This window comes from Zeugodacus cucurbitae, chromosome 4 (genome assembly GCF_028554725.1).
Source record: "Zeugodacus cucurbitae isolate PBARC_wt_2022May chromosome 4, idZeuCucr1.2, whole genome shotgun sequence".
NCBI classification, from domain to species: Eukaryota; Metazoa; Arthropoda; class Insecta; order Diptera; family Tephritidae; genus Zeugodacus; species Zeugodacus cucurbitae.
In genome coordinates this window covers 8,501,689-8,510,312 of record NC_071669.1, presented here as the reverse complement: position 1 = coordinate 8,510,312, position 8,624 = coordinate 8,501,689, and positions in this window count along the sequence as shown.

The following is an 8,624-nucleotide window of genomic DNA, read 5'->3' as shown; positions in this document are numbered from 1 at the left end:
AAAAGAAAATGGCAACTGTCAGTGATGAGGAAACACACCCTTTCCACTTTAAGTACCAAGTAGGCGAGCTTGAAATAAATAGTTTAGTGAAGGTCGAAAATTGAAAAACCCTGCAGAAATGTCCGCTGCGTGTTCAACGCAAGCAAATATATGCAAAATTAATAGCCTCTTTAGCGTATCAAGAAAATAGGGCAAAAACTCCATATTATTGTATACATATGAGTGAGTGGAAACTTGCATGACATGTTGGTATGTTAACAAGATGGAGCTATGCGTCGAGTGCGGCAAGTAGTAGTAGTAAATAAGGGCAGTCAAAGTATCTCTTTTTGTGAAAGAAACTCCGCCTACTTTGACAAGCGCGCCGCAATGTGTGTGCACTAGTGCCACGCCACGCCGTGCCGTCATAAACAAACAAGCTAAATGACATGCAAACTTATTAAAATTATGCCTCAATGCGCATTGAAGTGCAGTGAAGTGGAGTGGAGTGAAGTGAAGTGGCGTAGAGTGAGATGTGTGTGCAGGCGCCCCATTTTTCGTGCCACAATTGACCGATACACACAGAGATGGATGGACGCATGCACTGACAGGCGCTTTGGGTGAGACAGGCTGAAGAGGTGTGCATGGGAGCGGTTTAATGCATATGTGGTACTATGGAAGTGTTGGTCAACGGTGGTGCAGGGCATATAGCGTTGCGGTATAATACGCGCATTATTAAGGGCCCTAGAAAGAGTAATGAGAAGTTGTGAAGAAAGAAGCAGTTTTTCTTATATAAGCGCAGCAGCTATCAGCTACCAGCTGAAATCGATGTGCGCGCCTCAGCCGCTCGGCTCCCAGTGCGGCGACCGCTCAATGCAAAGTGGACAAGTGGCTGTCAACTGGGTTGAAAAAGGTTCAAGCTAAGATTGTGACTGCCATTTCAATTTCTGTGTCTGTGTGCGTGTCTTTTCAATAAAAGGTATTTATTTAATATTTTAATATATTTTCTTTATTTTTTAATTAAGCCTTTCAAATTAGGTTTTGATTTGGGTCGCAGGCTAAAGCGGCATAAATGCATGCATCATGCATATTTATGAAATTGTAAAAAGGGTTGAGAGAGAGAGGGAGACATAAAAAAAAAACAAAAAAAGAAAACACAGAAGATGCAACAGTTAAATACTACAACAACAACTCCCTCGTCCGTAAACACGAACGCCGGTACTCAACCCAGTTGGGACAGTAACTGCCAATCAACAGAGCGTTGTGGCAGAAATTTATTATACAAACTCATAACTCAAATTAATCACTCGTCTGGTAACTAAATACAAGCACCTGTCGGGTATTAGCGGCCAGTTAAAACTTCGCTTCAATGTAATTAAATGCTATGAATGGCAGGAGCTTTTACAGCGCTGCTGCTGCCGGTGTGTTACATGCTTTAATATATCATTTTGGCGTAGTTAATTGCGATGTAGCACAGTGTAGGGTTATACGGATATGTGGGTCCAATGAGATAATTAAAGTTTTTGAAGCCAGTGATTATTGATGACAGCAAGGAGGTAGCTTTTAATAGCCGAGCTGGGTGCTTTAAAAGTGAAGTAGGTCGTGTTGCCTGCAGGCTGCAGTGCCGTTTCATAAGTTCATATTAAAATGTTGCGTGGTATTACGCACAAATCGGACTTCGAGGCGTATGCCTAAGAAAGTAAACTTAAATGATGAAGAGTTGCTATTAAACATTAGGAAAATGTTGGTAACTAAAGGTTCCCTTGCGGAGTATTCGCCTTCCATTGTGATGATAGCTCTTAATGTATGAGCTATGGAGGGGTCAAGCAGCTCTTGGTGGGACTCAAGTATTATGGAGTTTCAATGTATATGTAATTTTCAGTGCCACTTATTACCATTTGTTTGCAGACTTATTTGACTCCTTCTTAACTTGACGGACGGACTGATTGGACAAAGAAATCTTTATACAGGAACGCCCTTTGGCTCGTCGAAACAGACTTTACTCTTTTCTGTATTATTTGAAGTTCCGTTTCATAAGTTCATGATAAAGTAACATCAAACCCTTGGGTGTATTTGCAGACGAAAAAAGAAAGAGGCCGAAGTCTGAAGAGTTTGATAAGCCGGCCGACAGGGGCAGTGCAGGAAAATTCTATGAAAAGATTCGACGACTAACGGAAGGGTAATCTAGTGGTTGATGCCCAGAGCTGAAATGCGTTAGTCTGATGAGTTTGACAAGCTGGCCGACAAGGGCAGTGCTCGATAATTCTATGAAAAGATTCGACGACTAACGGAAGGTTTCAAGACCGGTGCACACTTTTAAAGGACTCCCCAGGGGTGATCTAGTGGTTGATGCCCAGAGCCTAGCTGAGTTTTTGGAGGGAACACTTCTCCAGCCGGCTGAATGGCAGTGAATGCACAACACCAGGAGATAGCGAACCCGATTCCCCAATCGATGACGAATGAACAGATGTTCCATTGCCCCACCATGAAGAAGTCCGAATAGCAATTACCCGCTTGAGGAACAACAGAGCCGCAGAGGGACCGATGGATTACCGGCCGGGCTACTCAAATTGGGTTGGCAAAACTGACTTTTCTATGACTAAGACTATACCCTAACCAATAGCCTCATATTCTAGGCGTTTGATTGATTGACTAAAACTATACCCTACCATTACCTTCATATTCTAGATATATGATTATAATACAGGGTTCTTGACTGGATAATTGATCACACAAGGTAAAAGAAAGTAATACTAAGAAAAAACGGCAACTCTCATTTAAGAAATGGATACTTCTGTGACAGGTCAAAATCTTCTTTGGAAGAGAATGAGAGTATTTTGCTAACAAATCATGAGGGCAGTCGATAAGTAAATAGGGTTCGTATACTTTAGAGTAATTTCGACATTTTCTCTTTTTTTCTCAATTTGGAAAGCTAAAATAGTGGCTTCTCATGAACATATATTATTTTCGTCCTTAACTAAATATATAGGAAACAGGTTCGGAGGAAGGGGTCATATGTAGAAGTTCACGTAAGTGAGGAAAGTTCTGAGTGAACTGTCATTCACTTGGGAGAGGCCAGGAACGATTCTTTTACATGTGGCTCAAGCAGCTCACGACTTCCGGTCTTAGACGAAGTATTCTCTGGGTAGTCAACAGACATCCGTTTGTAGGCGAGCTAAAGCGTGAAGGCGAAACCCGCTTATGCGGTTGTGAGTGGAGTTTTGGACCCACCAAATAAAAACGAATTACCAATCAAAAGGGAGCAAGAGCCACGGATGAGAGACCCCTTTTTGATGACGACCACTGCAACCGTATTAAGACTACGATTTAAAGGCATACATCTGGGATGTCTAGTGACAGACACTAAAGTATGACTTAAACCGAGATGAGTACAGTGCACTTGCAATGGGGCACGACATTAAAGAGAGTACACTTTTCGACGACTATATAGCATACTGGGACTCTTAATGGTCGTCTTGACTATTTTCCTAACTTCTTTGAACTTTTTCTGAACCTCATCCTTGATGCAAAATCACTTTGAAGACTGTATTTTTGAATATGAAAGGAGGACAAAAGGAGGAAGGGCAAAAGAAAGCGTCTCAAGGTTCCACTAGATAAATTTATGAACTTTATTGGCTAGTAAAATGTCAAAGGGGTGCAGTCAGTATTAGTATGAAGATGATAATTTTGAAACCCCGATCTCTATGCGAAGAAAGGAGCTTGAAGTATAAAATGCTTCCTCTTCAGCTGTTATCCGGAAGCCTTTATATCTACTACTATCTACTAAATTAAATTCTTGCCTACCTTCATTCAACGTTCATCACTACACACAAGGGAATTTCAAATTGTAATTTTATAAGCAGCCTTTATTCAATCTTCACAAAAATTAACTCAACCGGTTGCTGCAACGTGTGTCATTCGTTATTTAAAGTGTTAACGATGTTTGTGCAACAAACAAAATCCATCAAAGCAATGGAGAAAAGAAAATCTCAAAGCGACCAAACTTAATAACTACAACAATAACGAAGCCACCAAGTAAGTTGTGTAAAAGAAGTAGAAGGAAAATTACAACAAAAAAAAAGTAACTAAGACAGCATCATTAAAAAGTCAAAGCGCTGCAAGAAAAATCAAAATCCTACACACATGCATATGCTTTTGTATGTAAAGGTCTGTGCCTGAGATACATCCGACAAGGTGACGAAAAAATAATTTCATTAGCGCGCAACTCGCTTGGGCTGTCGATAGTAATAGCTATGCGGAGATGGCGATGGCGTGCGCGGCATGTTGCCACAGTGTACTTGTACTTTTTTCCATTGACGTCTAAGCGGCTTTGTGGCAACAAAAAAATGTAGCAACTTGCGCTGTGTTGCAGCAGCTTCAGTAATCACAACAACAACAACAAGCTTGTTGCACAAACGAAAGGCATAAAGGAAGACAGCAGCGAGTGCTGCAAGTATTGGCTGCCGTTCGTTCGGTTGCCGGTGGCATGCAACGTCATCAGCAATCATATGCAAAATATGCTCAAAGCAGTCAAATTGTGGTGGCAATGTGGGTGTTGCACATACATACTACGCCGGCTGCCTGATAGTTAGAATATAAAATTCATAGAATTATTACCAAACAAGCTGGAAACTGCATTCCCTTGCCGGGTCTACTTGCCTCACTGGCTGCATGTTTGTTGGCTTGTTGGCTTGCTGCTTGCTTTTTGCAATTACGCGAGATGACATAAGCGTTGCGGCAACAACAAGTGGCAGATTAAGCTGCAAGCAGCATACATATGTTAAACGTGCTGTTCGTTGTTGTTGTTGTATTATTGATGTTGTTGCGGCTTTGCAAGCATGTTTGTATGTATGTATGTATGCATGTGTTTGGCTAAAAAACGTGACAAAGGTGCTTTTGCTTATTGTTGCAGGATTGTGAAAAATGTGTTTTTGCTTCTCCTCAGCGAACACGTTTATTTTCAAAATCTTTTTAACGACCTTACAATAATCGACATATCGTTTATACAGTGCTGGTGTAATAATTGAATGCAAGTATGCGCTGTCGTCATCTGTTGTTGTGCTAAGAATGATATATTTCGCTTGCATCAAATGATGAAAGAATAGTTTTGAAATCTTGTTTGCATTACTCATATTTTTGCATTTCTAGTTTTTTGTCTTATTGCAACATATTTTTAAAAGTTTGTTTCATTACAAGGGGTAAAAAAGATTTGTCAATAAATCCAGTAACATTTTGCAAAATTCGCTATTTCAGGAGTTCTGAGTTCTATCTTTCTTTTTGGACCCTTATATAATTTAAATTCATGACTTTGTAGATATACCTTATTTTTTCAAGGTCAACTTATCGCAATTATTTAGTATTATTTAGTACTTGGGACATTTAGTATTCAAATCTAGTCCCAATAATCGCAAATTCCAATATTTCACTTCACAGAAGATACATAATACAATATTTACCACTAGATTAGGTAAGCCTAGGTTAGGTTCTATGGATGATCCTCAAAGAGATAGGATCACATTTGGACTACAGTTCGAGAGCAACAACAAATAGTGGATAGTCTCAACAAAACGGCTCGAATCTATTACAAATCCCCTCAGCCATTTTATTTCAATTACCGCTAATTCGTGTTGACGTCCAAAAATATGAGATGCAAAATATTTTAGTCTTGATCTCGCAAAGTTATAAAGGAAATGTACAGATGTATTTAACTGCACTCCTTCTAAGCATCGTTGCAGCTGGCGCCCGGTATAATTTTATAGTAATAGTAAACCCCGAACTGGTCACTGACCCAGTTAGAACCCCTATACTAAGAAAAAGCCGAGCTTGGTGTGAGCGAAGAGTTCTACTAAGAATGTTGCTTGAGCAAGAAGGGTCGTGGACCAGCGGACTATGTATAACTCTCATTTAATAGTTTCCCAGAAATAATCTTCCTTGTCATTTATACAGATCTTCAACAACTGCATGGAAGTTTCGTAATCAACAATAGAATTGAGGAATATTAAAAATCTGTTTTCTATTACTTGGTTAGGTCAAAGGGTAGATCTCCACAACTGCAGAGAAACTCACTTAGGCAATTTCGACTTTCCTTAAAATAAATATACGATAATACATAAAGGGTTTTTCAAAAGGGACGCTACAAAAGTAGACCAATAGAGACAGCAAACGACGCCATATTTTTTCCCGTTCTTTTGACATTTCTCATTCTAATGGAAAGATATACGATCCAACAACAATTCGAAATTATTAAAATTTACCACCGAAAATCGGCGACAGTGGCCTCAAAGAGCGCTACGTCCTACGTCAATAACCAAAAAATGCGTTAATGGTCAGGCAGTAATCCATACGTACTCCATGAGTCGCCATTGCATCACGAAAATATTACGGTTTATGTGCCGGCGGCGTCATTGGGCAGTACTTCTTCTGTGGTGAACAAGACCGGTAAGTTACTGTGAATGGGAATCGCTACCGCTCAAGGATAACCGAATATTTTTGGCCCGAATTGGATGATGTGGATTTGGACAATATGTTGTTCCAATAGGACGGCACCACAAGCCACACAACGAATGACATAATCGATTTATTGAAAAGCAAGTTTGGTGAAGGTGTTATCTCACGAAATGGCCCAGTCCCGTTAGACTATTTTCTGTGAAACGTGAAATTGCAGCAGTATCGGCCGACTTATGCTTGAAAACCGTCGAAAATTGGTTTTCTAGCCCTTTGTCAAAACCCTCATCTGATGGGGTTAAACGGACCTCGGATTCGAATTCAGCGACCCCAAAACCATAAGGCACACATAGTAAGACCCCCATGTCATGACACAATTATTTTTGTGTGGACTGTTAACTTATAAATGCTATAGTTATTTTTGTTGTAAGTTTTTTCCTAAACATTTTGTGAAATCTTCGTAAAAGATATCTTTATGCTGCCTACACATGAGTTCTTGACTCATATTCCATAATCAACACTTCTACTGGACATTTAGTAACATTGTAAAGTACCTCTTCTCACTTCTTAGCTATTCAGTATATATTTATTTGTATTACCTTAAGAGTTACATCATCAGAATATATGAGGTATTTAAATTACAGCCATAAGTTGCACGATACAGAGATATGAAACGGCAAGCACCGAAGAGCAGTAGCGCTGGCGTCGGCGACCAACAGCCTCCACCAACCAAAAAAGAAATAAAGAACGCAACAACACCTTTTGCACCCATCGGCAGCACTAGCAGCCTGGGTTACTGTGAGCCTGTGAAATTAACGCGAACTTAAAGATACTTTACTTGTCAACAGCTACGTTTATTTTCACATTGCTCACTCAGGCGCTTTGCAGCGTTTAATATACTATATAAAACTGATACGCAAATGTGCATGCGCAACAGCCACAAGGATGGATGCACTCCAAACAACAACAACTATAACAGCAACAACAACAAATGGTAGTATATATAACAGCATACTTGGCTTTTAAGGATATTATTGCGCCACTGTCGCGACCGCCTCATAATTGAGTGGTCAAACGCATGCGTATACACCAGGCAGCCCCAAAAGCCAGCAAACTCCCCAACGCTTCAGTCCCACATATTCGTTGTACAAGTATATATTTGGCGTTGTATGCGCACATTTACTGTTTGACGTTGGAATTAACTCGTATTATTTTGTTTTATTCTTGTTGTTGTTGTTTTTGTTGCAATATGTTCATATTTTCTGTGTTCCTTATAAGTTCGCTCGCATGCAACATGTCGGACTTAACACGCGAAATATATTCAAAGTGGTTTGGTGATACGTCGCAATGGGCATTTGAGGGAGATACAGTGTGCTGGGGTTGGGGAGAACGGTAGTAAAATTAGAATGGATTGGAAATCTTAATGATAATATAAAGCTAGTGGAATACTTCGAACGTAAGCAGGGTAGCTTCATTCCATTGGTTGGCTAATGCAACACCTTACCTGGTATCACAAATCTTTAATCACCTAAACCGAATCTGAAACCGAAAACAATAACAATGTCAGCCTTGAAATCTAACCCAGAATCATTGATCACAAGTACTGTGTGGTTAATTGCAAAGTAAATTCCTCTCTTGACGAACAAGAGCCAAACTCTACAAGTACCTCATGATTCCGGTCCAGCTTTATGGTGCTGAAGCTTGAACGATGTCAATTTCCGATGAGAAGACACTGGGAGTTTACGCTAGAAAGGGTTGGCAACGTCGAATACCGCAGACGAAGGAATGATGAGCTATATGAGTTATTCGACGACATTGACATAGTTCATCAAATGAAAACACAGCGGCGACGCTGTCAAGATCATGTTGTTCGAATGGACGTAAGCAGTCAAGCTTTGGAAGTGCTTGAGAATAGGTGTCTCATCCCGATCAATAGTCGTAGGTGGAGACAAGGTTTAAAAAGGAAACATTTTTTTCCTAGTAGTTTCGAGTATATTTAATTATATTGGGATCAAGTTGTAGTTCATATAGCAATAGATAGAGACTTCAAAACGTGATCCACTGTCGACGAACTAATTAGGGGCCATCCACAAATTACGTCACACGAATTTAAGGACTTTTTAACCCCTCCCCCCCTCCTTGTCACAAGTTGTCACATTTTGAACTCTCTGAATTTGGATGTCAGGAACATCTTTCGTATCAAC